The sequence below is a fragment of the Anarhichas minor genome, unplaced genomic scaffold, assembly GCF_050575085.1.
Source record: "Anarhichas minor isolate MPS153535 unplaced genomic scaffold, ASM5057508v1 ptg000003l, whole genome shotgun sequence".
Taxonomy (NCBI): domain Eukaryota; kingdom Metazoa; phylum Chordata; class Actinopteri; order Perciformes; family Anarhichadidae; genus Anarhichas; species Anarhichas minor.
Window position 1 is genome coordinate 8,501,604 of NW_027466449.1, and position 21,625 is coordinate 8,523,228.

Here is a 21,625-nt window from a genome sequence, read left to right on the forward strand (position 1 = left end):
TTTATCTGTGGACATTTCACAGGGGCGGTGTTTCTCCGTTTCTCATGTTAAGGAGCGGCGATACCAAGGCGGTCACGCGCGGATGAGTAAAGCAGCTGCACCCAGACAGCCAGTCAGTCCGGAGAAACGAAACTTAAGACGCTGGTCCCGTTAAACCGAAATGACTAAAGCGAAACCGCAAACAAATGTAATCAAAGGGTTCAACAGTAATATAGTACCATTATATCCTCGTATTTCTGCTGCCTACTACTGCTACTACTACTGATATTTAACATCAATAATATAGACAGATCCAGCGCCTGTGTTATTTAAATCATGACTGGAAGGTTCAAATTTATCATACATACATCATTTATACAATTATGTTTCACCATGGCCCCATAAGTGATCACCTGGGGGGGCTTACATGAAAATAGAAAAAGAGGATATGAAAAGAGGATCATAATTAGAATGAAAATATACCTTTATAAGTGATTAAAATGGAGAGCAACATTCGTGGAATAGAAATGTGAGGCTTGTCTGGATCAATACAAAAAGCACAGGACTGTGGTGGAAAAACTATTCAATAGTACCGAGTGAGTCCTATAATACTGAATACTGACACAAGAAACACTAAGAGAAGAAGTTTGTCTTTAAAGTATTTATTCTCTGCGCAGAGAAGGCTTCACCGTCATACTGACTGCAACACAGTCCGCAGAGGATGAGCCTAGAGATCAGTTTGTCTCCTGCTCTTAACCATCTCAGCACACAGCAGGGGGGGGGGGGGGCATCAGGTATTTACATTACAACAATTGATCAGCAGTTTCAAGCTCCCCATTGACACCCTCCAGTCACCCCTTCATCTTCTGAGTCTTGTCACACAAAGAGATCTTTCTTTATTACCTTTGATTATCCCTGGGAATCTTCACACCCAAACATTCTCTGTTTAAACTGCAAACCCCCGTTTGGTTACTTCCCCTGATCAAAGCAAAGACAGAGACACCCCTATGGTCCTGTTACCACTATCTTAGGTACACAATCATATGTCACACATATGGTTTTGTTAGTGAGTAAGGCACATAAACTAAATCACAGTAGACATGTACTAGCACACTAACATGTTCTATCACAGGACATGGCAGCACTGTTAAATCTGGAGAGTGCGCGTACAGTTTTAAGTCTCCATTGATTACTGATTCACTCTTTAAAACCTAAATTACACTTAATGACATTTTATGACATGAGCATGCAGTCACATTCATCTTGATTGACTGAGCAGTAAATGGGCCTCTGAATGCTAACAGTGGACACAAAGTGCAACAGTTTCACACTTTTCCCAAGTTTTTATTTTTATTTCGTCTAGATTGCCAAAGCAACTCTATTAAAACCTTTGAGTAAGTTTTAAAAGTTAAAACTCTTGAAACAAATACTTGTTGAGATTAAAACTGGTTTCAGTTGTTTGATTTTTGATTTTCCTCTTTACAGACAAAATCTGTGTTGGCATCAACAGTAGACTAATCATCTAGGAAGTACTCCAAGTAATTCAATAAACATTTCTTTGGTCTTAGATACATTAATTCATTATATATATATCTATATCTATATAGATATAGATATATATATAGATATTGTCGTATCTTTCATGCGACAGTGCTGTTGAAGTGATGAGGAAGGATGCTCCGTGGACACTGTTCTTGCTGGTATAATAAAGTTTATTACAAACAAGCAACACATGCCATTACGGAGGTCTCAAGTCGAATCTGAAAGTCCTGCCTCTAGGGCTCTCGCTTCATCTTTATATAGGATACATGTTATGTAACATCTGGGCGGAACGTAAGAGAATGTATGTGGCCTCCTCATTCTACACATCCCCCCTTCTGCCCCTGGTCTCCTGCACATCTGGTTTTCATCTAAGACAAATACACTTGGGGGTCTTCGCTGTATTGTGCAAGACCTGAAAATATACCACATATTCCCCCCTTCGAGACTTACACAAAGTCTCGAAAAAATAAAAGAAGAGACATACAAGTGTATAATCATGACAAAATTAACAACCCGTCCTTTTTAACATTAAAGCAACGGTACGGAGTATAAAAGTGAGAGTGAAAAACCTGTTAGGCAGCTAATTTTTCTTGAAATATCCATTAAACAATGTAGACAGGAAAATTCTCTCACGGTCCCTCTGCCAAGGCGACCATACGTAATACTCCATAAGACTGAAATGAGGAATTTAGCAATTTGTGTAAGGAAATGACTTAAGCAAATACATATGGAACACTCAGCAAATCAAAACAAAACAATGTCCAAAGCCAGGCTGGTCGACCCATCGCACCTTTCTATGGACCTTTTCCTGCCTACTGTGGTATATTTTCAGGTCTTGCACAATACAGCGAAGACCCCAAGTGTATTTGTCTTAGACGAAAACCAGATGTGCAGGAGACCAGGGGCAGAAGGGGGGATGTGTAGAATGAGGAGGCCACATACATTCTCTTACGTTCCGCCCAGATGTAAACATAACATTAGGAGGCGACTGTGGCTAAGGGGATAGCAGGGCCGTAGCAGGGCCGTCTTTCAATCAGAGGGTCGGCGGTTCAAACCCTGGCTCTGGCTCTGCTAGTCGCATGTCGATGTGTCCTTGAGCAAGACACTTAACCCCAAAATTGCTCCCGTAGCTGTGCCTACGGTGTAGAAATGTGATAGAATCTGAATTGTAAGTCGCTTTGGATAAAAAGCGTCTGCTAAATGACTGTAATGTAAACATAACATGTATCCTATATAAAGATGAAGCGAGAGCCCTAGAGGGAGGGACTTTCAGATTCGACTTGAGACCTCCGGGCGATCTAGACGTCCGTAATGGCATGTGTTGCTTGTTTGTAATAAACTTTATTATACCAGCAAGAACAGTGTCCACGGAGCATCCTTCCTCATCACTTCAACAGCACTGTCGCATGAAAGATACGACACTACCCCACTGTCCCTAAACATCGAGAAAAAGAAAACATCCGAGGTCCCATTATATTTAGAAACCATCATTTCCCAAGCATTTAATACACAAAGAAGAAAATTCATTTTTAATAATACTAATGTAACATTTCAGAGAAGACATAAGACTGTATAACGCTGCAGTTTCTCAGCAGCCGTGACTCAGGTGTAGTATCGATGATGTCTTGAATCTGGATGTTGTATCGCCAGTCCACGTTCAGAGTCCTTCAGACCATCCGTATTTTCATGTTTGAAGTGTCTGAATCCATTCAGCCCATCGGAGTCCCTGACAATCCACCACCCTCACAGTGGTCTTCCCCCAATATGTTCTAGAATGAAAGAAAAGAAGACCAGTATCTTTTGCATACAGAACAGATACACATTAAAACATCAAACACCGAATAATAACACTTCTATAAGTAAAATGTGAGATTATAACTCATAATGTCCATTAATCATATTGTTCATTTGTTTCCATACCCCCCCTTCGAGACTAAACAAAGTCTCGAAAGAGCAAAACAAAATCAACACTACAAACTACGCAAGCAATAACAGAGGTAAATAATAGGATTATAATCATGAGATATTCAAAATGGATATTCCTCCACCACTTCGATCTTTATTGCGTCATCCTCATCCATGTCCGTGTCAGCTTCGTGTAATAATGGCATCAGAGTTTGATCGCCGGGTAGCACAACTCCAACCCATCTAATTATCATTGCCTTTGCAAAGGTCAACAACAGCGTACAAAAACAAAACATCACACACAACGACAGAACGAGCGCTACCAAAATCTGAACTAACACTGCTCCTATTGGCCCCAATTTATCCTGCAACCAAGCATTTGCAGACCATCCCGCGTCTTCTGACGGACCAAACGCATCTCTTATGAGCTTCAATGCCTCTATGACACTAGTCATATTATCAGAACTATCAGGAATCAACGTATAGCAAGCCTCCCCTGTTAAGTTCAAAGTCATACAAAGGCCCCCTTGTTTGGCCAAAATATAGTCAAGAGCCATGTCATGTTTTAGCAACGTCAGTCTGTGGCTTCTCTGAGTGTTTGACAAAAATTCGAAACCTCTTATGGTTTCGTTCGCAAAGCCCTGCAAGGTGTAGGTAATGTTGTCGATGTGATCTGCCAAGAATGTCACCCCATACCATGGAAATAATCCTATACCCCACTTCTCTCCTATACTTATTCTCCAATGGTAAGACTCCAAATTGTGAAACTGTGCCAACGCACGTTTCATCCTACTATGTGAAGCGACATCAGATTGGCCCCCATCTGGCCCTACTCCCTTCTGGATAGGAAGAACCTCATATGGAAGTTTCAACAGTGCCATATAACAGCATCCTGTCCACCCATATGGTAGAAATATGTATGCCTTATCACCACAGACCCACCAAATATCCTTAAAATTCCCTATAGTCACATTCCCCGGCAATATCTGGTTATATACCCTTAAAATTGTCTTCTTTTTGTTTTTTGGTATCTGAAAAGATGCTTCATACGAATCATTCCTATTCTCATGTTCCATTTTACCCAAGTCCATCATATATTTATCACAATCTGATAACCCCATAAACGTTCCCGGCCCATTATAAGTTGTATTTGAACAAAAACAGCTGGTAGCTCCCACTGATGTCACCTCCATTATATCAGGGACCGCTGTTCTGATATCTTCGTGCTGATCAAGTAAATTTACATATGATAATTCCGTCAACCAAGAACAAGTAAATCTAGGCCTAAACAGATGCACTGACCAAGACATCAGTGCATCTCCTGCTGACTGCTGGTGATACAACAGCCATGATAATGCATACCTTTGACACATAGTGGTTAGTGGTTCTGGTATCGTCTCTAAAATTGAAGGCCATGAATTCGGCGATAGGACTTTCACCAGACATGGACCATCCGTTTTCACAACCGATCTTACAGAGTGGGTTATTTGCTGGAACCATAACTTCCTACCTGCCCAAGGGTCTGCAATTTGTAACACCGAAGGATCAAACCCAAATGCCTTCCATTTAGTGTCTCTCTTTTGTACTGTATGGTATTGATCCATCATGGTGCCTGATCTGGTGCCTGATCAGAGTCACCAAAGTTATTATCTACGTTTGAAATAGTCCTCTGAGCTGTCATGGATGACTCGACATGCTTCTCTTCCATCCTTTGTTGTTGTTGTGGTCTTGTTATTGTGCAAGACCTGAAAATATACCACAATATCACAAATGAACAAACATTGAGTTGTGATTGTGTTCTTAATCACACAAGATGCTCATAATTACAGTCATAGGCAGACTTATAATCACTCTTCTCTTTGCGATTTTACCAACAATTATTTGAGTATGGAACAAATAAAAGGGGGAAATACTACAGATATGCAAATATCTATTGACTCAACTACAGTATGTCGAGTTATCTCATTGTTCCGGGTAGTAAAGTGTCAACTGACACACATTCCGCTGTCATTTCTTGTTCCACATTTTGTTTGCTAACCATAAAGTGAGTCAATATTTTCTGCTGTCAGTTTTCAGCAGGTGACACTGATTGTTGCCACGGAAAACCTTATAATTAGATTGGCTTGCCATTACGTTTTCACATCCTTAATAATTTGAATTTCTATAATAAATCTGAGATGTAGGCAGTGATTCATACATCTAGAAACAGGCTATGGGCAGGGTGGCAAACTTTTTTGGCTTTGAATTTGCCTGTATTTTTGTGAAACAATCTTCACACACAAGGTTAGTCTGAACATCTCAACCAGTTCTTTATTTTTGCTGTTTTATGTTAAATACTGGAGCTTCAGATGGGTGTCTGAGGTCTGTTGGTCCAGCTGTTGCTGCATCACTCTCCACTGTTGGGTGTAGAATTATGGTGGACAGGCAACTGTTGTGGTTTTTTCAATGTCGATGATCGTTGACTTGAAGTTGATTATACCTTAATATTTTGTTTTTATTATAAATGCTTTTATTGTTTCTGGTTTTACCATGTAAAGTGTCTTTGAGTGCCTTTTAAAGCGCTATATAAATAAAATGTATTATTATTAAAAGCTGGCTTAATACTTATTTGCTATCTGACTCGTGGTGAGGTACCACAGGATTCTCACTAACCAGGAACTCAGTAATGAACACCCACAGAACACAAGAGAGATTGAAGTTTCTTCAGTTCACGCAGATTCATTTGTATTACACAGAATACAAGCAAATCGAGTTGTCTGGACTCAACTGACTAAAACAAAGAATTGTAACTTACTTTATACTCCCCCCCCCCCCCCCCCCCCTTTACTCATCAGCTCTAAATGTTCCTCTAAAACAGTCATTTCGTTCATCATGAATAAAGTAGGGATTCATAGCGTTTTTTGGATCCTGTTTCCCCTGGGGCGTGGGGGACATCTGGGCCAATGAGATATACAGTTGGTTCACTAATTAATAAATATCATAAGGGACACCTGTCAGAGGATCCTACGGATCTCTGATCCTGTGGTCATGCTAACTCAACAGGAATGCAGTCCAATGTCCAGTATCTATACATCTACTATGTATGGGCCTATGTGCTGCTTGGATGGTGGCTTTAAATCTTTCCCCGGCTTTGTCTCAGTCCCCCCCCCCCCTCCCTTCTTCTTAATTTATGCTCCTGCCAAACTTCTGGCTACATCATCACAGCCTTCCGACGGTCATAGAGACCCAAGATGAGCCTGACAGTCTGGTCCCGGGGCCTATACACAAAGGAAGTCCTGTTTTCCTAGGACACCGTAGGAGTGACATCGCTGCCAGTCCCAACTGGACTCTACCTAATTTTAGGACTCATGAAAGACATTAATCCAGTGACTACTCCTATGTCAGTGACTGTATGACTATGCCGGGGCCTGAACTGAGTTTGACACAAAAGAGTATGAAAGTAAGATTATAAAGATTACCTGAGCAAACGTATAATATAGACTCAGAACCAAAATATAGATGTAAACGCATACATTTTACAGATAGATGAATAAACACATATGATAACCTTGGAGAAAATAATATAGTGGCAAACGCATACATTTTTTCCTCCCTCACAACCCAAACATCCCTTAGTCTTCAAGACGATTGTCAGACAAAAGAAGGACATATAGTATGAATTGTGTGAGTATACGTGAATGTGCATATTACCGGAGGTTCCCTGAGTGTAGACAGATCTTCCTCTGCATCAGAGACTGTAATGCCACGGTAACCCCCTTCTTTGAAGCATTAACGGATGAATCTAAAAAGAAAAGTCAGTTTGTGAGGCATTAGTTTGAGTTATTCGTCCAACCAATCCTCCCCCACTGAAAGAGAATTAGACTGATGAGGACCTGTAGCCTTACTTGTTCCAGATTTGGTCAGTTTTCAAGACTCTCGGGTCTCCAACCTCAATCAGCAAGGATCGTGCTCGGGTCATTGCCACGTTGAACCTCTGGGAAGATAGTGTCAGTTAGTGTGCACGTAGTAGTATTGAGTGACTGTGAATCAAACTGCTTACATTGTGGACATTAGTTTCATGGAAATCAATTTCGTCTCATTAATATAGAAATGTGTTTGCAAGGTTGTTGTCGTTCATCAGACGTTCCAACATGGATACACCTGCACAGAGTCTTTAGACTTCCTTAGGCTCAGGCAATAATAAACAGAATTCAGACACCACTTAAGTGAAAGTTCAAGATCTGTTCCGTTAGTAGCTTCAATTTTCACTGTTATTTTCAGATTTTGCATTAAATGAACGTAACCCTAAGATACATCAAACACTTGATTACATGTTATGTTATCTGTTTCAAAAGAGTTCTCACCCATGTTTCTCTGCCAGTCTGGATCAGATGACAGGGCGTAACTGTGTATGGCCTCCAGCCAGCACTACTTGGCATTTCTCTCGTTTCAGAAGACCTTTGGAAGAAACCCAGACATATTAAGGGCACACCTATGGGGCCGATCACATCGACACGTGTGGCTACAAGCACGGCCGCTTAAAAAACGCCCCTTGGCAAAGCCAGTCGGGCAAAACAGCTGATGAGCTGGTGGAGCCGGGCGATCAAATGTAAACAACGGGGGGGATGATTCAATGCAGACATCGACCACTTGCTGTTGCTGCGGTATTGAAATACGAGGAGGGGGAAATTAGATGGTTAATCGTAATTAACTATCGCTAATATAATGTTCGTTCCCTATCTACGGGCAGCAAAAGAGGAAGTCAGTGGTAAAGCCCGCCTCTTGCTTTATTTGACTGGCTGCCTCGGTCATGTGTGACACTGACTCCGTGCCTGGCTCTGAAACGTTGAAAAATATTTTAACTTTCATGCGCGTCTGAAAACTGCCGGAAAAACGCAGCTCGCGGCGCAAGAGAGGAGCGCACGCGTGGCCAGAGGACAACAGGGTGCGACGCGTTTCCAGCGACGCGTCTCGGTGTGATCGGCCCCATACAGAGAATAAAATGCTGCACGTTAAAGAAGCTTGCTTGCTCGTCACCTGCTAAAAGGGATGAGACACTCGGTTTCTGCTGCATGGCCGGCCTCATCCACAAATAGATACGCGTAATGATCTGTAGGAGTCCCTACAGTCACGAGCCTGACGAGAGACAGGGAGAGAAAGACATGGCGGATCTTTAACTTTCTTAACTTCTCACACATGTGCTTATTTTTGATACAAGTTGATGTAAATGTGAAATAGGGAGTGGCATGTTCACATGAAACAGGCCCGCTACTGTAAGTAGATTAAGCAAGTAAAGTACTTCGCATTGAATTGACAATCCTACTTCAAGTGGATCTGAAGTCATTTGTTTCTCGTAATTTTGAAAACATTCAATGTATAAAAATGACACATAATGCTCAAATTAAAGATTGTTGCCAGTATGTTGTGTTTTGCATGTTCACTATAGCTCAGTGTGTGCTTGTGTTAGCCAGGAGGACAGAACAGGAAACACTGTGATCTGTGTTGATGAATCATAGGTGTAACTAATTACATTAACGATGGCTGTTCCCAGCAAGCCACTCTATTGAGCCAGCATGCACATTGCCACACCTAAATGCAGCCATTAATTATATTAATAATTACACCTGTGCTTTTCCTGCTGTGAAATGTTCTGTACAATCCTTATTGGCTATTTAAGGAAACGCATAACAAATACAAGAACATACTATACCTTCCTGCAGTTTGCAGGCTGGTGACTATGATCGTATGCTCCATCAGCTCATCTCTAGTGGCAATCACAAGTGTCTCTGTTTCATGGCTCAGGTTGCAGCAAAACTATAGCAAAGCACATACGTACATATAGTACACTACATGTGCACAGGCCAAATAAAGTTTGTCAGGATTTACTTAAAATCAACAGAATATCAGCGAGTGAAAGATATTTGATCGAGGTGATGTAGCAGAACTCTTCATAAATGTGCTGGTATGTCTTTGTGGATCTTCATCAACAGTCCTTGTTTGAGATTGTGGTATACGTGACTTCTAGCCAAATATGTGTGTTGTCTTGAGGCTAATGATGAGGTTTGTTTATTTTTGAGGAACAGAGTATAAAAAAAATCCAGAACTTTTATATTTTGCACAGGGAAAACTGAATTTTAGGGACGGATGGGATGAAAGGCACAAAACAGTACTGATGGGAACATGGGCACCTTGACTGTATCACATGTTTCGGATGTTTTGTCTGGATTCTCGACCTTGAGGCAGTCTGACCTATATAGATGTGACTTGTGGGAAGAAAATTGTCCAGTAGGGAACAGCACCTCCCTCAGATTGTTCTTGCACACCAGCGCTGTTGCTCTATGCTGGGTACGCAGGGGCATACGGTTGATAGCAAAGTGTGAATGGAACCTCGTGCCCTCCTTGAAACAACTCAGGAACCTGCATTCAAATTCACACGGATTTGATGACTGAGCAGAGTGCACCATTCACTTTCTATCGCATACCAAGACAGAAATAGAGAAAGCTAGTCGCACACTGGGTCCTGGCCTTTCCTGGGAACGTTCAAGAGTGCTATCATCCTTGTGTCCTTGACTCAACAGATACGAGTAAGAGTTTGCTATATTTTGCACACAATCAGAGGATGATTCTGATGCTGTCAAGGAGGGATGTTGACTCTCTTCAGGTGGGGGCTGGGGTGGCTCCCCTTGTTTCTGGCTTGTTGTGTTATGTCTTGTAGCTGTATTGATTCCTCTCGTCTCTGGTCCTTGGTAGATGGAGCAGATGGGTGACGCAGGAAGTAAAATGGTTTGAAGATGAACAGTTTTAATTCTGATTTGTTGAGACAAATTCCATCCGCCCTAAAAAAAGATATCTATAATCCCAGAAAAGAAGTTAAAATTGTCAATAAAGTGCACTGTATTGAAGGTACATGCAGTTGAAAGCCAAGTGTTCAGTGCCAACAATCTGCTGAATCTCTCAACTGATAAACACCAGTGTTCAAGGAGCTGAGTTTGGTCAATAGATAACTTGTTACTATTGCTCTGTCCAAGTGTCATTTGATGCCCAGTTGTTAGCTTTCCCTGTAGCGTTTTGCTTTAAGGATTACTCTCACACTGTTGTGTGAGGATAAGAGGATATACAGGTCATCTGAGAGTCTGGATCCTGCAGCAGTCGGTGGAATTCTGTTTTCAAGTTGTACACTTGCTGGTTTGTTGCCAACTCTTTCTTTTGCAGCTGTCCACAGATGTGTCCCGTTACCAACAGGGGTTGATGAGGCGCACTGCACTGTAAAAGCAGGAAGCTTGGAACTGCAGAGTTAATTATCATATTATATAGTTTAGGATAGGATTAGGAAAAGTAAAACAAAATTCACATCACACCAATCAGCTTTCAGCGTTGCGATGATCTGCCTGTGCACATTTGGAAAAAGATAATTTGAACTAAACTGAATTTATCTATGACTTTTTACTCAAGTCATGTCATGTTTTTAAAAAGTTATACCTGAATAGTATGGTACCTTTGGTAATTATAACTTTGAATTTGTCTGAGCTTTGGAATTATAATTGAAGGCTGTCTTACCTGTACTGCTGCAATAACGTTGCCATTTTCAGACGAGCTTCAATCTTTTGGCGGGCCGGCTGAAACATCTTTGCTTCAACAATGGATGTGTTTTGTGGCCCATTCAGGTAACCAGATGTTCCCGGTCCTGTGTTCTGGACAGACTGCACTGCAGGCGGTGTTGCCTGTAGTGGCTGCCCTTGCTGCTGGTGGAACAAGCTCATTTGGTTCTGATACTACTTTTAAAAAAAAGAACCAGAAAGGATCATTAACCCACTGTCTGCAGTATGAGTATGAGCTGTGATTATTGCAAAACCGCTAAAGCGCATTTGAATGCTAAATTTGAATGCTAAACCGCAGCTTGTAGGATGTCAACAGGTGTGCTGAGGTGTGTTTCCATTGATATAACATCTGGTTTATGTTTGACTCGTGTTTTAATTCTCTATTTACATTTTAACTTTGGCCACTAGGGGGCAACGCAGACTAATGTTTGCTCAGTGTGTTTAAGCAGACACTATTCGATGTATTTTAAAAAAATAAAAGTAGGTCTGCAATTTTTGCAAGCTGTACAAATTGGTAGCTTGCACGATCCCTTTTGTGACCTTTTTGTGTGGTTATTTGTTTGCACTCTCGAAAGGTGCAATGTAAATTAAGATTAATTTGGTTAAATGTGGCCTTTTCACTCTTCATACAGTAGCTTATTGGGTGTTTCTGCAATGCTTTGTTAGCTAAGAGTGACTATATCACAATATTTATGGTAACACTATAATATTCCTGTAAGAATTTAAATTTGTTTTGGTGTCATTTATTGTCGCGATCACATTCTGCCTCTTCATTGGATGTTGATATAACTTTTGTACAGTCAGTAAAATCAGTCTCACCAAACACAGTCCTTCATCATAAAGGTGTTAAAAAAAAAAACATGTAACCTGACAAATCCGGTTGGATGTGTTTTATGTTGTGACGTAAAACAGTAAACTGAGGGGTGATCTCATGGGGACAGGATTATTACCATGATAGTTATTATGATATTATTACTTCCTATGTTAAGCTCATATTTCAATATGTCTTTATTGTTATTGCACAAAGTACAGTGTGTTCAGGTGCATCCAAATAAAAATGAAATAATAATAAGTATAGACAGGGACTATATTCGGTAAAATTGTGGTGTACAATATGTGCAATAATTCCTCAGAGAGTTGGTTCTTCTAGGCTTGTTGTGTGTGTGTGTGTGGGGGGGGGGGGAGGAGGTGTCTACTGATGACTCTGAAGAAAGTTTGGAAGTGGCCAAATGAGGCTTAGAGGAACAGGGGGTCGGGTTTGTTTGACACAAAATCCTCAGAACAAACAGCGGTGTTTGTTTATCCTGATCAGTGTTAGTCATGTGCATGTGTCTGTTTGTGTGTGTGTTTCTGTCAGCCTCATATCTGTCTGCCCGCCCATGTTTGTGTTTGAAGCTGAATGCTGTCAGACTGCACGATGACTCAGCCGTCCAAACTGTCTTACTGTACGATCACCTCTCTCTCTCTCTCTCTCTCTCTCAGTCCTGCTTCACCGACAAGTGACTCAGTGATCATTTTGCTGTCCTGGTGGCTACGACCCCACATGAGTCCCAATCACGCCCACACGGCAGAGCTCATACGTCTCTGTGTGAGAGAGACACAGTGCCCCTGATAGCAACGTGCATGTGTAACTGTTTATCTGACAAAACGTCGATGCATTTCTGTGTCAATGACCCACAGACGCAGCAGAGCCAAGAAATTACTTAAACGGCCGCAGCTGCATATCCATGGCAACAGGGTGTTTTAAGGAGGGACATTATGGGCTGGAGAGCAGGGTAATGACCGCTCTGGCCGTCGGAATGCCTTGATCTTATCACCATGGCGAGAGGGGATGCTCCTACTTTCTGATAGTCTAATAGCCCCTGCTCTAATAGACAGGCGGCCTGGGCCACCGAGGTCACTCAGAAACACAGGACCCTCCCACACACACACACACACACACACACACACACACACACACACACACACACACACACACACACTGGCACAAACACCAAACCATAGCGCTGCTTTTCCACAGAAGCATAAGCACAAAACTGTGTTCAGTTTTGCCTTTGTGACAATTGGACGTATAGGATATTAGTGAGGGAAATGTAATCAAAGGACGTTTCTTTTAGGAGAAGAAGAAACAAGGGAATGGACGAGGAGCGAGCAGAAGAAAGATAAGAGTTTGTTGAAAACTTGTTTGCAGAAGAATTGCCTGTCACTTTTTTGGCACCCATTACACACTCTAGTACTCGCATACTCTTGCAAATCTCACACAGCACAGCGGAGTGTATACATGACCAAATCCTATAAGTCCATTTGAATACCACAACAGTCTTCTTCTAATCTGTTTGTTTGAAATTCGTGATGAATCTGCAGTTTTCAGCAGACCCAGTGCAGGCCTTATCCACACCTATTTGTCCATGTTAAGGGTTGAGTTATTTCTCAACACGATTGGTTGAATGCCAATGAAGGAGTGTGTGTGTGTGTGTCTCTGTGTGTGTGAGTGAATGTTCCTCTTTATCTCACTCAATGAGTGAGTGGAGGTTGGCTGTAAGGCTATCTGTCCCTCTCAGACACCCAATCTGTCTCTGTCACTGTGCCTGCAGCCTGCGCACACACACATACACGCTCACACAGACATACATTGATGAACTGGCGTCAGCAACGTTACCTTTGTTAGATGCTGATATCGCATCAGTACCACGTTATTGGGTATTTAGTACTAGCCAGACCAAAAATAACTCTCCTTAGTAACGAACGACTGAAGTGAGTAGATTTGGTTGTAATCAAATTAAGAATCTTGAAGTTGAATTTCTCAAAGTCCCTTTTTCTCTCCGTCATGACAGGTAGACACACGGTGCTCAGGGTGAGAGCTGCGCCTGTACTGAAGTGTCCCATTGAGTTTCCTGAAGTGGACTTATCTCCGACCATACCTTCTCCTCGCATCTCACTCTTTCCTGGATCCAGACAGGGCTGAGCGCCACACTCATCTAGCCCTCCTCACACCAGGGAGGCCTCTCTCTTCTGGGCTCAGTCCCACACTCAGACCCCCTCAACCACACAGCCGCCTTACAGTTGGCAGAGTGCTGCATGATACTCAAGGTAATGATCTAGTGTTTGAAAACTGTACAGTTGATGGCGATGGTGACGATGTTGACAGAAATATTGATGCCACCGCCAAAAATACTGTCGGTTCTGACTGGACAGAAAAGACACAATCTGGAAGAAAGGCATAAATCCCCAAGGCCTGCTGTTATGGCAACTCATATTCACATACTGTACACATTTAAAGATCCCCTCCAACCATGTTTGTTCTCTTTATTTGGGGCAATTTAATACTTTATGAGATAGCAATAGTAGAGAGGTGAAAGAAAATGATGGAAAAAGAGATGCCAGTGGAATCTGATTGAAATGTATTAGACCATGTGCACATGCTGTGTAGTACCACGAGCAGCTTAATGTTGTAATAGTGTAGAGTAACTATACACAGACATCTACTTATTCTACCATCTGGCTGTTAAGAAGTTCCACAAAACTGCATGTTCTGTCTCTATCCCTAAAGGTAGTGGTCACAAGTGCAACATATCACAGCACACTTAATAAAGTTGACTTTATAGGCTTTCCTTTCCTTTCATTTAATTCATCTTCTTTTCCCACACGTGGCACGAGGTGCGTAAGAAATCCACACCACGCCTATTTGTCAAATAGGGCACATATTGTCACATAATTCATGTGTCATTTCGAATAATTTACTGTGACACATTCGTTTTTAGGGATGTAACACTAACTAGGGGTTGCAGTGAAACGACATAGTTGTGCAGCTGTGCTCACAGCCAGTGGATGCACACTGCTGGAGCTTGTTCTTTTGAAAGGAGTATGAGCAATATATGCGTCACATCATCCTCCTTTCTATATATATATATATATATATATATATATATATATATATATATATAAAACACTTTCCTAAACTGGCAGTGTATTATAACTTTATTAGAATTCGGAATCATTTAAACAAATAAGAGTTAAATTTAACAAATGATGTACTTTACATTTCACAAAAGGTTGAAAACAGCATAATATATATATATATATATATATATATATATATATATATATATCTCTGCAAGCAGCAATGTGTGAGGTCTGCCCATGGGACAAACACAAATAGATGTTTGAAATACTGCAACTGTCCAGCTACACTGAGGACACACATATAACATATACAAACACTAAAAGTAGCACATCAGATTAAACAAAAGAGATTAAATAGTACATCAAATGCTATTCTATGCTAATCGTCTTTGTTTAATCTGTACAGAAAATGAAGTGGAAAAACTTTATATAATATAACGTGGTCACATTATGTATCATCATGATGCTATATTGTTTCTATAGGTTTTCTTATACATCTGCATGTAGTTTAGTCTGGTGTGGTTCTTATTGTTGTGAAGTGGAATCCTGTTTATTGATTTTCTTTAGTTACTTGTAGTAGTACGAGGCTTTTCAAGCAGCTTTCGTTCCCCCTCCTTCGCTCTCCCTCTTTGACTCTAAACTGTAGGGTGAGATAGTGTGTTGCTGCAGGTGGATTATCACTTCCAGGGTGGCCATATTCACCAACTAATCCAAGACACAGATTGCCTTCAACATCACCTTCAGTGTGTAGCTCCATCAGATTATGTTATGTCTCTCGTGCTGTTGTTGAATGCGGTTTGGCTCTCTGAGTGGTAAACAGCCGTTGGTGTGCGCTTTAGTGTCTGATAAACACATTAGACTGTTGTTTACGCTCCCCTAAACTGTCCCGGTTCAAACACTTGATAGAGACGGAACTCCAAGCCAAGATGTGAAGATGTGAGCATCGTTATAGTACTGTGACTAGAGAGAACAAAATCATGCTGCCCGAGCACGCGCACACACATGCGCACACATACACACTTTATGAGCTGGTATCAGTGTTTGTATACAGTATATCTATGTGCATAGTGGCCTAGAATTTCCCTGCGCAAGGTTTTTTTTTTCGTAATACCATGACACAAATAAGAGTTTATGCGTTTACACCCTCTGTGTATGTGATTACCTGGTGTAAATGGGTGATTGCATGTACCGTGCATGTACACTGTACATGCAAGAGTAATGTTCATGTGTTGGATGTATGATCTGTACTATACACCTAGTATTGTAAAGTTGTTGCTGCTGCCTGCCCTCACGGTTTCTGCACGAGAGAAACAGTTTTCCAGTCTAAAAGTCTGAGTCGGCTTTAGTTACTGGAGGAGGACGTGGACACCGCATGGTATTGCCAAAACAAGGTGTGGTGTGTCCCAACCTTTGTGGCTGACAGTGGGTATAATTAAAATATCACAATTCCTTGAAGCATTTGGACACCGATGTGATGCGTCTCTTCTCTCCTGAGCCGTTGTCTGTAATTAGGCAGATCAATTTTGTCGAAATTTACCTTGATTTTAAAATCTGTGTTAACAAAGTCCAGACATTAACAGTAAAACGTCTCGTCTATTGACGTGTAATAGAATAAAATCCTAGATATATGAGATCAGGCTCCAGATTCGGGTGCTGTAGCATTAGTATCAACGCTTGGTTAAGCCTGTGTGAAAGCTCTATTATACTTGATTGAATTATCTCCTTAGAGAGAGTGGGAGGCCGCAGCATAAACAAGTCACTCTGAACAGAGAGAGGGACAGATGAGTTTCCTTCTGTTGTTTTTGTTACACCAGCACTTTATTGTAAAACTGAAATGATATTGTTCCCGTGGCAGCTTTGTGTAAATGTTTTGTGCACAGTATTCCTCCATTTCATGCCGAGCGCTCGCTGTGTTTACCGCTGTTTACTGAGCGACTGAGGCTACTGTACTGTGTCCTTGCTCTCGATCAGCTGCCTCAAAGCTGGTCGAAGGTGAACCCCCAGTCGTTCGTAGTGTGGAGGCTTGTTACTGCTGCACTGGCCTGCAGACATCAACAGACGGTTGTGAAAACGAGACATAAAGTTAAAGATAATCCTGAGTTTTTATAATTCTACGTCTGGGCCAATCTGAGTGGAAAGGAAAATTGAACATTGGAGAAAACTGCAACTCAAAACACAAACAACACATTCCACAAGGAGAGTGTTTGTTTGTGTGGTGTGGGTTTGAGTGAATCTGTGTGTATCTGTAGTGGTTTGTGTTTTTAAAGGTGTGGAGTCTAGCAGACTGGGAGCGCAACGTTGGCTCCAGTGATGTGGTAAACACATCTTCACTCTGAGCAACATTAAACACATAGTTGTGATGATGTTTGAGTACAGGTAGACACTCCAGTAGTTGCTTTCACCTTTGGCCTTAGGCTATTTTTTGACTTTGCACCTGGTACCCCGCTTTTTCTTCCCTTTGGCAGAGGTTTGAGGTGACAGAGCATAATGCTGAGTAAAAGTCACAGGGATGAGTTTTGATTTGATTGTGTGTGCACGCTGGGATGGCTCACCGCTATCTATCAATGTCACTCAGGTAGCCATGGTATCACTGTTAGTGTCAGCATCAGTGTGTGTCAGCTGGTATCACTCACTGGTATCTATGTCTGTGAGGCCTACACAATTTGACCCTGACCCTGTATCTCTCCTGTTTCCCACACCTCTGTCTCTCGTTGTCTGTCAGAGTGTGTGTGTGTGTGTGTGTGTGTGTGTGTGTGTGTGTGTGTGTGTGTGTGGTTCAGTGTGTATTGTCAGCCCAAACCCCCAGATTCCTTGGCATGTTGGTGGAATTTCGACTATTTCTCCAGGTCACTGTTGTTTGTGCCTTGCGAGGTGTGTCTGTAAATTCCCACACAGGGAGGCAGATAACTCGCACTGTCACGCGCGTGTGCAAACCTCGTCACATGGCAGCCAACACCTTGTAGGGTTAAGAATTCACCGCGACTAACTGTCTTAAATGTCCGACTCAGGCTCAGCACCGGCACTCTTTGTCCTTTAACCCTCATGGTGGCTGTCTGTGAGCCAGGCCTGCAGTCTGCTATCCAGCACTAAGCTTGACTTGTGTCCTAGCAGCAAGTGAGTTATATCAAAGATAAATTGGGGATGACAAATTGGTGGTGTGTGAGGTCACATGGGCTGTGATAGTATAGGGGTGGTTGCTATCAAAATGAGTTGCTGTGAGCCATTATAGGAAATGCTTGAGTAAAGGGGGCAGTTTTGCTGTAAAATAAGTGTTTTGTGTCATAATCCTCTTTTTCCCCTCATACCTATACTTTCTCTCCCTCTCTGTCTCTACACCACTCGGTACCTGGCAGGTCACGTAAATATTAGTCTGAGCTCGCTAATAAATCTGCACCTCCTACTGCTCCCACAACCTCCCAACCCAAACCTAATGGCTGACACCCTCCCCATCAGATACAGCAGAGCGAAAGGACGAGAGATGGATGGACGAGTTGACACTGTAGGCAGCTCTGCTGTCGGCCAGATTTTAATCCAGCAGAGCAGGTGTTCTTTTGAATGAAATCACCTCTTCGCTGGACAGCCAGAGAAGAGCTTAGCTACTCGAGCAAGCCGTTAATGTTTAGGAGGTGTCAACAGGCGATGGATCAGTGTTGGTCGTTCATAGTGACAAAGGTTCTCTGTTGACACACCTAAACTTTATGACCCCTGACCTCAATCAGACCCCCCCTCCAATCTCCAGGAAAAAAAATGACCTACGTTCTGCTCGCCCTGGAGGTAAACTCATCCCACGACACACACACACACTTGTATGTTTGTATGCACTTTCTGATCACAAACAGTGAGTGACAGAGTAGAAAGGCCCGGTAACATACCGAGGACTTTACCAGACAGGTGATAGCTGAGCTCCGGTGGCACTGAGGGGGTCCCATCCTAGCCTGCAGGTATGTACATGTGAATATGTGTGCGAAACAGATCGCATGGCTGACACCCGGACCACCCCAAGGTGAATGTTATAGGGCAATTGTTGGTGGGGTATCTGGCTAGATTCCCCCAGAGAGAAACCTGTATCCGAGGCTGGGAGCAGGAGAGAGGTGGAGGGAGGCGGTCAGAGGGACGTGGCAGGTGGGGCGAGTAGTGATGATGAATTGTGGGGAACGAGGTTCTTTCGGCTCAGATTAAAATCTGCTGATAAACATGCCCGCCAGGTCTCTATGTAACCCAATACATTTCTCTCTCATCACTGTCTCACACCTCTTCCTTTTTTCTGTGTCTCAGTCCAAGATGGATTTTAGATGTTAAAGTCGAGTCACATTCTAGGTGGTGGGCTCTGTTCTGTCCATGTACCTCCAGAAGCTCTGTGTTTTTGTGTTTGTGTGTGTGTGTGTGTGTGTGTGTGTGTGTGCCTGCAGTTGCATGTATGTTTGTGTACGTAATCAGAGTGTGCTTTATTCTCTATTCTCAGTGTTGCTGTCATTTGGCAACCAGATCTCAGGCTGACATGCATTACAGCCTGGACATAAGCCTGAACTAATCTGTCTAACTGTCACTAGACACGGGGAGTCAAGAGTGAGGGAGAATATAGAGGTGTTAAAAAAAGTTTGAGACGAACTGTGATGGGGTTAAATAAATGATTGCGCTGCATGCATAACAGTCTAAAGATACTGCAGCAATGTGTGTGTCAGTGTAAAGGTACGGTCACGTAACGTTTCCATTCGACGACATTGCCTCACACTCAGTCCAGAAAAAGGACATGACGTCCCTGCTAGGATGCAGGTAACATGCAAATATTGATCGACCACAAACTAAAAACATTGCTTAAGAGTACATGTACTAAGGTAATAACTTCTCCATTGTCAAATCCTGTGCAATAGTGTTACTGTTGGCCAATCAAGCACTTCCTGTGAAACTGCCAGAGCCAGCTGGAGATCACACTGAAACTCTGTCTGTCGTACCGGCTTCAATATAATTGAATGGGAGATGGCGTCTATCGTCATAAGACGGAAGTGTAATGTGACCGTAACAAACATTTAACACAATCAGGCCTGTGTCATACAGCCTGGGGGGAAACCTTTACATTTCATTTCAGCAAGACATATTTCAGCTGGGCCACAGTTTGACCTGAACTAACTGTGCCCGTGATTTGGTTTCAGTCAAATTACTTGGCCTAGCTAACAATATGGTCCTTGGGTCTTACCCACAAAATGAATATCAGATCTAAAACCAGGGATGACATTTCTGCAATGGGGCAATAAATACAAGCAGTCAAGACATTCATTATAAACAAACCAACAAGACCAAAAGTGACCGCACCCATATTGTCCATAATAATTCCCCATGACAAAGGAAAACCGTGTACGCACAACTGCCGCAAGTGCTGCAGTTCAAATTGAACCACAAAGTCGGTCTGTAAACTGATGGATGGTCACAAAGATCATTTTACTGTTTGCCATTATTTTCTCTTCCAAATAACTTTGGCTCGCCTGGGGTTTGTTTAAAACCCGTACGATCATCTTTTTAGTAACCCCATTTCCCTTCCCAGATCTCACTTATTCAGTGGGTGAGTGCAATATTATCATAGCCCGTAATAACATTGCAATTAGTTCCTTTGACCTACAAAAATGTTTCCAAGTTGACCTCCTCCTGTGTTGCTTGATGCCATTTCTGTGCCTATAGCTCTACCTGCCAGCTGTGAAGACTGGTTTGCCTGTGAAACTGCAACAGGAACGCTCTCAGCCTGGCATCCAGGACACAGATAGACTCTGCCACAGGAAGTTGGCACTAGAATAGTCTCAATGACTGCTTGATAATATTACCCTGAGGGACAATAAATCGTATCTTATCTAACGATATGGGCCTCCCATGGCTGTTAAAAGACCTGGGATGTTGAGGGTTCTTTTTGGGGCAGTTGGTAGACTGAAAGGTGAATCATAATTAAACATTTTGATTAAAAAGCAGCAACACATGAGGATATTGTATTGATTGAAGAGACACAGAAGAGTAATTTTGTGCTTTCATCTTAGCTGGTGTATCTGCACTTGTGTCTGCTTCCTGCATCTAGGTATATCGAGGGCAGATGCCTTGCATTTCCTGTGTCATGGCATTGGTGTGTCTAATCAGGCCTGAACATGGCTGCATCCTGTCCCAAGCCTGGGCAAGAAGAGACGATCTTACCACGGGACAGATATCGACCAACACAGCATACAGGATTAGAGCCTTACGGAAAGAAATATTGTTTGCTGAGTAAAATAGCAATGACTTAATCTTTTATCATTTATGTTTACATGCTACTTTTTGTCTGCAATATCCCTTTAGATTCACGTGAACAGGAGTCCCTGGGCTCTATTGTAACAGAGACTGAACTGGACTGAGAGTCTGGACAGCAGAGGGGGCCGAGGCAGAGAAGATTGCTGGAAAGTATTCTCTTTGATATGCCGGCCAAGAAGCCTTTGATTAAATGTGGTCCCAGCAGGAGCCCACACTAGGTCCTCTGTGGCACGACCATGTCCAATCACCAGCTATCAACAACCCTAGGTAATTATAGCCATCTAGTCATTAGCCTGGGACCCACCTGGAATTCCACATAGCGAGGGGTGGGATGAGGCCAGGAGGGGTTGGGGTTTAGGTTTAGGCCTTTAATCAAACACTTCCCTCCCCTTGACTGATATAACACACCACACCCCAACTCACATAGAATCAGCCTTTGTTACCAACATAGATTG

The 21,625-nt window shown here is 42.4% G+C and overlaps 1 long non-coding RNA gene across 1 annotated transcript; it reads right to left on the minus strand.

Annotated features, from left to right (window-relative positions):
• Positions 1 to 6,593: 6,593 nt before the first annotated feature.
• LOC142954998 (uncharacterized) lies at positions 6,594 to 8,133 on the minus strand. The gene is made up of 3 exons (XR_012955777.1): positions 7,770 to 8,133; positions 7,311 to 7,399; positions 6,594 to 7,207 (listed from the first exon to the last, which is right to left on the minus strand). It is a non-coding gene; the product is annotated as an uncharacterized LOC142954998 (long non-coding RNA).
• Positions 8,134 to 21,625: the final 13,492 nt, after the last annotated feature.